Consider the following 8,354-nt stretch of genomic DNA (forward strand, 5'->3'; position numbering starts at 1 on the left):
GCAACTGCAGGGACCACATCATCGTTCACTGCTTGACTTATTAGATCAGCGAACCTTTTTTTCATTCATTTAAGCATCCTCGTTATCCATCATTACATACACTTTTATTCCCTGAGGCAATGAACATCGCTTTAAAAAAACTGCATACCTGTCTCAAAGCAGCACAAGAAGATAAGCGCTTAAACTCATCGCCATCAGTTTCTGTCGTGGAAGCTGAATATGCAAAATAAATAATTACCATGTGCTGCTATACAGTGCTAGCACAAAATATGAAGTAATGCATTGCTCGTCTTTTAGCGTATTCTCAGACGAGAGTTCAATATGCTCCGTCAAAAGGGAACAAACTATGCGCGCTCAGAATATTTTTTTTCGAAGGTTATGGGAGAGGGATAGAGAATGTATTTTACTAATTTTGTCGATTTTCTGTAGCCTTCCTTGAGGAGTCCTCAGTTCAGGGCCCATCTGACCGCACCTTACGGCCTAGCCCTTTCGATCAGCTTCGGATGCGCTTGTGGCGGAAAGAGTAGTCTCTCAACAGCCGGGCGTTGGGGAGGGTATTGCAGCCACAGCTATTGGCGAGAGGCAAGTCTAGAGGTAATGGTGGGGGTTTTCCCACATTTGGTGCTGTAAGACGGGTAGACGTTGGGGTGGAAGATATGGGCGCATTGAATGAAGGAACTGATTCCGTCGGTAGTCATATTCAGTGAGTGGTTCGGACCTTCCAAACCGGGACGGGGAAGGAGGCGATATTTTCTATCGCGATGCCCTGGACTAGTTCGTGAATGGGGCTATTTCATTATTAAAGCGAATCTTTACTATTCTATGTTGACAAGACGCAAAAACGTGTCCGCAGCAGTTGTGGGGAACTCAGAAGAGGTAGCGTAAAACGAGTGGTTGTAATCGAAAGAGGATGATGTGAGGATGCTGCACAAACAAAAAAGTCTCGAAATCGGATGAATAGTTAATTAATTAGAGCTAAAAATGTCAAGAAGTGGGCGGGGTCTTAACAAAAGTGGCGCCAAATTTGAAAACGCCGAAGTGTGGGACCACGTGCCCGGAAATGTGGGTGGAGCCAACGCGTGGCGCCAAGTTTGAACACCCGAAACTAATACTGATAAGTGGTCATTGAATGGGCTACCCAGGTCGCTGTCAGCCGTGGACTGATAGCCACCTAGCACGGATCGTCTGCATTCTGCCTTTTCTGACGAATTAAATGTTTTCCAATCCAAAGTGGTTCTTCTTCTGTTCGACCACCTGGGGATCTTTAACCTTTCACTGACATCGCACAGCACACGGGCGCCAAAAACGCTAAGGCGGCCGTGTGCTGTGCGATGTCAGTGAACGTTAAAGATCCCCAGGTGGTCGAAATTATTCCAGAGCCCTCCACTACGGCACCTCTCTCTTCCTTTCTTCTTTCACTCCCTCCTTAACCCTTCCCTTATGGCGCGGTTCAGGTGTCCAAAGATATATGAGACAGATACTGCGCCATTTCCTTCCCCCAAAACCAATTATTATTATTATTATTATTATTATTCTGTTTGGTGGGAAGAATATGTGTGCAGGGCGTGGAACTGAGATAAAACGAGGGAAAATTCGCAGTTAATCGAAATGCAATCAATTAATGATTAATGAAAAATGCTAATCGTGAATTAAGGGCGTTAATGGTGAATTAAGGTTAGTTGAAGGTAATTCATGGGAATTAATGGTGTAACGGTGTAACAATATAATCATCGACATACCGAAAAATCCTCAGAACCAACCCGTCACATCTCCTGTCTGTGGATCTGTCTACCCTGAAATCGTTTGCGCAGAATGATGGAGTGTGCATAGGATCTAAAGTAGCACCTGTGTTAGCCAATATCTTCCTTGCCAGGGTAGACAGATCCATAGACAGGAGATGTGACGGGTTGGTTCTGAGGATTTTTCGGTATGTCGATGATTATATTGTTTTTGTTAAGAAGGGTTACTTGACACGTAGCGTGGTAGATGTACTGAAGGTTTTCAGAGAATGCGCGATGGGACTAACTTTCACGACTGAACTTCCTAAACAAGATGTACTTCAATTTCTGGACTTAAGACTGTTCTTGGAAGAGCGTCATGTGTGTTGGGAATATTTCCCTCGCTCTACCAAGTCTTTCCTAAACTACCAATCAGGCCATACAAAATTGGTAAAAAATGGCATTGTTTTTTCTAGCCTGAAATCTGCCATGAACAAGTCTTGTCTTGAAAGAATCAATGAAAGTATTTTGCGTCAAGTTGGCCGATTAAAATCTAGCGGTTACCCTTCTCAAGTGATTTCCAGGGAATGCGATAAGCTTCTTAGATGGATCAAGAGCGGGGATAAGCCAAAAGGGGAAAAAAAGAAGTTTGTGGTGGTGCCTTACACGCATGGTGTGGGGCATGGTTTAAAGAATGTTGCGGCGAGATACGATGTTGATGTGGTCTTTTCAGCGCCTAAAAAACTTAGAGGTGTTTGCAGGCAGGTGGAAGAGAAGGCTAAGGCAACAGCCGCGAAGAAAAAGACTGGGGGTTGTCAGACCAACCATAAGAGCCCTTTTGTGCCCTGTAATGTGGGGGTTGTCTACAGGATTCCGTGCACTTGCGGGTTGAGTTATATCGGCCAGACAGGACGTTGCATCAACGCTCGTCTTAGTGAGCACCACAGGTCCCGAGATAATGGGTCTTCTTGTAACCTTGCCCGCCACTGGAGAGAAGGTACTTGCACCCCTCTGTTGTCTAACACCGTCATCCTAGGAAAACATAATGACAACCTAACGCGGGAAATTTTGGAGGCTTTTCACATCCGCTCGGAACCTGATAGCTGCATTAGTGATCCTTCTGTCACACTAACTGATAAAGAGATGATGTTTTTATCCGGCCAAGATGTGTAGTCTCGCGCTCGTGCTGATTGTCACCTTTGTGGGCATGATTAGCAGCTTTGTGTCGTTTTTCTTTTGGTTTATCCCTCTGGTTTGTGTTCGGCGTTCTTAGTGTTTAAGATGCTTGGACGTGTATTAAAAATCTAGTTGCGAGTCAGCGCTTGTGGTGTCCTTTCTTCGTTGTGTCCCGTTGTTTTATTGCGCTGTTGAAATATGAAAACTTATTGAGCTAACTGATCTGCACGTTCCTCGTAAAACCTTTATGACAAACCAGCTGCCGCGGTGGCTGAGTGGTTATGGCGTTCGGCTGCTGGCCCGAAAGACGCGGGTTCGATCCCGGCCGCGGTGGTCGAATTTCGATGGAGGCGAAATTCTAGAGGCCCGTGTGCTGTACGATGTCAGTGCACGATAAAGAACCCCAGGTGGTCGAAATTTCCGGAGCCCTTCACTACGGCGTCTCTCATAGCCAGAGTCGCTTTGGGAAGTTAAACCTCCATAAACCATTCTCAAACGCAGAAGCTTTGCTCAACGCTAAAAGAAACTGTCAGAACTTATAAAAACGCCCTAAAAGAAGCGAAACAGTTTTTTTTTAATTTCACACTGCCGTAGCTTTTGTCAAATGATCCGAAAAAATTCTGGAGCATTATAAATAACTAAGACCAGTCGGCAATATCACTGGTTGATTCTGAGTCTAATCCAATCCCTATCAGTAACTGCGCTAACATTCTGAATCAGACCTTTGCTGAAGCGTCTTCACGCGACCATGGTTCCCCTCTTCCTATTTACAACAGTGCGTCTAAATTTCTTATGGATCCCATTAGATTTGACTGCAATGGATTATTGACTATAATTGACTGATTTAAACTGTCCTCATCTTGTGGCCCCGATAATATCAATACCAAGGTGATAAAAACAGCACAACTAATTCTGCAATCATGTTATCTAAGATATCCCTACAGCTTGGGATACTGCCTAACGACTGGAAGATAGGCAGTGTTGTTCCACTCCTTCATAAATGAGGCGACAAGCATGCGGCAAACAACTGCCGATCAATATCTTTAACGTGTATATCTTGAAAAGTCATGGAACACATCATTTTTCGCACCTAGCAAGCTTTTTGCAATCTACGTCATTTTTTTCTCCACCTTTTCAACATTGTTTCAGAAAACAATGTTCATGTGAAACGCAGATAGCGGCACTCGCAAGTGATGTCCATTCTTCACTTGACGTTGAAATTTATTGCATATATTTAGATTTTCGTCGTTCTTTCGACAAAGTGTCTCACAGGCTCCTTTTCTTTGCAAACTGAATAAGCTTAATATTGGCCAAAATGTATCAAAATGGACTGAATTCTTTTTAACTAATCGCACCCAATTCGTTCGCGCTAATGGATACCCGTCCTCATCAGTTTATATAATTTCAGACCGGTGTCCCACAGGGATCCGTGCTTGGTCCTCTTTTATTTCTCATCTGCATCAACGACTTGTCTAATAACATGAAATCATCAGTCAGACTTTTTGCCGATGATTGTGTCATATATCGGTCAATAAAAACTACTAACGATGTCGGTGTGCTTCAAGCTGATCTTGATGCTGTTTCCGACTGGTGCTCTGCATGGAATATGACACTCAACACTACTAAATGTAAAGCAATGCGCTTTTCTCGTCGCGTAATTTTTTTCCTATTTCATATAACCTTAATGGGGCCTCATTAACTTCAGTAAATCATATAAGTATCTTGGCGTTACGGTCGCATCGAACTTAACTTGTAATGAACACATTATTTCCATTATCGCGAACGCGAACCGCATGCTATAGGCTATATTAAACGTAATTTTTCTATGGCGCCGTCATCTGTGAAACTACAACTTTCTAAATCACTCGTTCGTCCTAAACTGTAATATGCTGCGTCAGTATGGCATCCTCACACAGATTTATTAACCAGTGCTCTAGAATCAGTTCAGAATCGCGCCGCACGTTTCATTCTCGGTGACTGTGGTCGTTTGTCAAACGTAACAGTCATGAAAGACGCATTATCACTAGAACCTTTGTCGCTACGCAGAAAAAAGCGTAGCCGTCGCCGAAATCTTCTAATCTTCTCTTACGTAATATCTGAAGTTCCCGTACAACTAGTTCAGTCACACAAGTATCTAGGCATAACAATTCCTAGCGATCTTTCTTGGAGCTTGCATGTTACTAACATAATGTCATCATCATCAAACAAGACGCTAGGTTTCCCCAAGCGCCATCTTCACCATGCTCCCCAACATGCAACGTTATTAGCTTACAAATCATTCGTCTGGCCCAAACTAGAATTTGCATCGCCCATTCGGAATACTCATCAAGCTTACCTCATCAATGCCCTCGAATCTGTTCAAATTCGGGCTGCTCGCTTCATTCATTCATCGTACTCTTATGACATCAGCGTTTCCTCCTTAAAAACAGCATCGGGATTATCACTCTTATCGCTCCGCCGTCGCATTGCCAGCCTGTCTTTATTTCACAAATTCTTCCACAGCCCTATGCACGTCGCACCTTATATTCTTCCCCGAGCACGCATGTCTCAACGCACCAGCCATCACCTACAAGTTGCCCGTCCACGCTCACGCACCGTCACTTTTTCCAATTCCTTCTTTCCTCGTGCAGCCGCATACTGGAACAGCCTTCCAAACAACGTTGCCATCATCACTTGCCCAAGTCTTTTCGCTGAAAATGTAAAAACTTTCCTGTTATTGTGAATTTGTGCTTTTCATTCTTGCCACCCGTTATGCAACACCCCTTCTTTGGGGGCCTTTCAGGGGATAAAATGAAATGAAATGAAAAAAAATCTCCCGCTTATGTCTTTTCTTTAAAAATTTATCACACTAATCCAACCATGAAAAACGCATTTATCACGCTACCGGCACATGTCTCATCGGGTGTCGATAACCCTGGTAAAGTAGGAATACCTAGTTTTCGAACTGCCCCCCCCCCCCCCCCCATCTTACCAATATTCCTTTATACCTAAAACCTCATTGGAGTGGAACAGCCTGCCTGGAACACTGGTGCTTGCCGACAGTGTCGAGGAATTCAAAACAAACATATGTGCAATGCCGCTGGATTTCTTTTAGCTAAATGTTCTTGCAGGTCAAGTTGTGTACTTCTGCCTACCAGCGATCATGTTCTGCGTTGTACGCGACTTCATGTCTGCTTCATTTATTGCTATATCGAGTGCTACTGCCTGTATGTATGTATTGAGCGTCTTTGCTTTTTAGGTTGCTAATTCCGCCCTGCCCGGTGTTTCTGGCATCAAATAATCTGCTACTTACGCGTGCATGTTTTGTCCTGCTTGCTATTGTTATAATTTTATTGTGTAATCTCTGTATTTTCAAGCCTCATTTCACTCCATAACTGCTAATGTTATGTACCCCCGTTTCCCCTCCCCTCCTTTTTTTTTTTGTCAAGCCACACTCCCCTCTATAATGCCCGCCGGAAAGAGAGGGTAACGGAAATAAATAAATAAAATAAATAAATTTCTGACACACACTTTAATTCTAAGACGTTGTTAATATAAAGCACAGTGAGGCTGAGCTAGTTGGCTTTGTAGGCAGTCGTGAAGCGCTTCGTTTCAATAGACTAAAATTTCATGTCTCAACAGAGGTTGGGTGTCTGACCGCTGTTCATAAGCAGGATTAGCAGAATTGAAACTGACTATGAGCAAGCTTTTTCAATGCAGCCGATCACTGCTCGTTTGTGCCGCTTTATACAAATACCAGTTAAAACTATGCAAAATAAGAATACAAACAAGAATTATAAAACACAATACGCAAATAAACCTTTAGAATATATAAATAACCAAAAATTGGAAGACGCCTAATCTTCGACTTTAAGAGTGAAACGCGACAGCGTATTGCAGCGCTGCCAGGGAATCCAGAACGCCATCACCAGTTAGAAACACCTTTGAGCGCATCTTTCATTTGTTTTCAGTTGCTTCAATTAATTAATTGACCAGTTACGCGCTCTAAATTTTCTTTACCATCATGAAGTATCGCCTTTTTCATTCTGAGCATTTTGACAAGTTCTAACTCCCTTTTTTCAATATTTTCATTTGTTCATTTCTTTAATTAATCAATAAATGAATTAATTAGTGATTTCATTAACCCGTCATCTCCTGTCACACACCAATCAATAATAAATCACTAGAAGCACAAATTACCATGATACGATGTTTTTTACGCAGCCCCCGATTATTTCCGACACGATCGAGATGCTGACTACCGCAACGCCGACGGCTTTTTGACCGAACGGGCTGTATTGGCTGTATACGCTGTCGCGTAATAAAATGGAAGCATCCCCCGCTCCCCCAACCTACTTAGAAAAAAAGTTACGGATTCCTTGCGCATATAGTTGTGTGGCATGTGGACAAGTTCCGCCTTTACCTGCTCGCACATTTCACTAACCTATGGGCCGACTTGGTCGTTGGGCTTTGCGTCTTTATTTTAAAGTACAAGTCCAGGCATGCGCACCGTGAGGCGGGCTGCTTGTCTCGTCACCCCGCCTGACTAGAGTGAGACCGAAGTTGGGCTCTGCCTCTGCCGTTTCGGGCTTTATCCACATCTCCGACGAACAGCGCCGTGACCCCTCATCACGACCGCTCGTGAAGGTCTCGACACTGCGAACCCCAATGCCTCCCTGTGAATATTTATTCTCGACGATGGCACTGTGTATAACCGCAATGTCCGCTCTGGCGGTCCTGAGTTGCTGCTTTTGGGTGCCCCAAAACTCTCTTCAGCAGTGCTAAGTTAACTGCACCGCTGGCCATCATGCACACGTCACGCACGTATCACCCGGACACCCCGCCACTTCTTCTAGGCCGGTTCGAGTCCCGTACGCTGGCTCCTGCGACCGTTGTCAGCGCAGGAAAAAGCCAGCTGCTTTGCCTGCTAGTTCTCTTTCAGCCTGCAGACATTGCTCAATGTGTTTAGAGGGATCCCTCAATGATGAGTACAATTTATCCGGTCCGGCGGATGGGGGTTTGATCCCCGGACCAGGACGAATTTTTCTAAGTTTCCGTGAAAGCTGTAATGTTTTTCTTTGTATGCCCGCATGGCTGCGCTTGGGTGGTCGCTATAATGAGTAATCCTTCCCTTAATTTTTACATTACCAAACGAACCTTTTTATCGGTTTATGGTATGGGGGTTTAACGTCCCAAAGCGACTCAGGCTACGAGGGACGCCGTAGTGAAAGGCTCCGGAAATTTCGACCATCTGGGGCTCTTTAACGTGCACTGACATCGCACCTTTTCATCGGGTCGGTTTCGAGCTCCCTGGCCTTTTTCTGACATCTGCTAAGGGAATAAGTGGACTGCCCTTACCACAGGTTATGCGATCAGATAGTATTACGCGTGTGTACGTCGCTACCCGCAAGTCAGGTACTACAGATGTTCCAGATTTTGTCTTGTAAGATGTTAGGTTTCACTATCGTGCTCCGCGATAAT

Source organism: Amblyomma americanum, chromosome 4, assembly GCF_052857255.1.
Source record: "Amblyomma americanum isolate KBUSLIRL-KWMA chromosome 4, ASM5285725v1, whole genome shotgun sequence".
NCBI classification, from domain to species: Eukaryota; Metazoa; Arthropoda; class Arachnida; order Ixodida; family Ixodidae; genus Amblyomma; species Amblyomma americanum.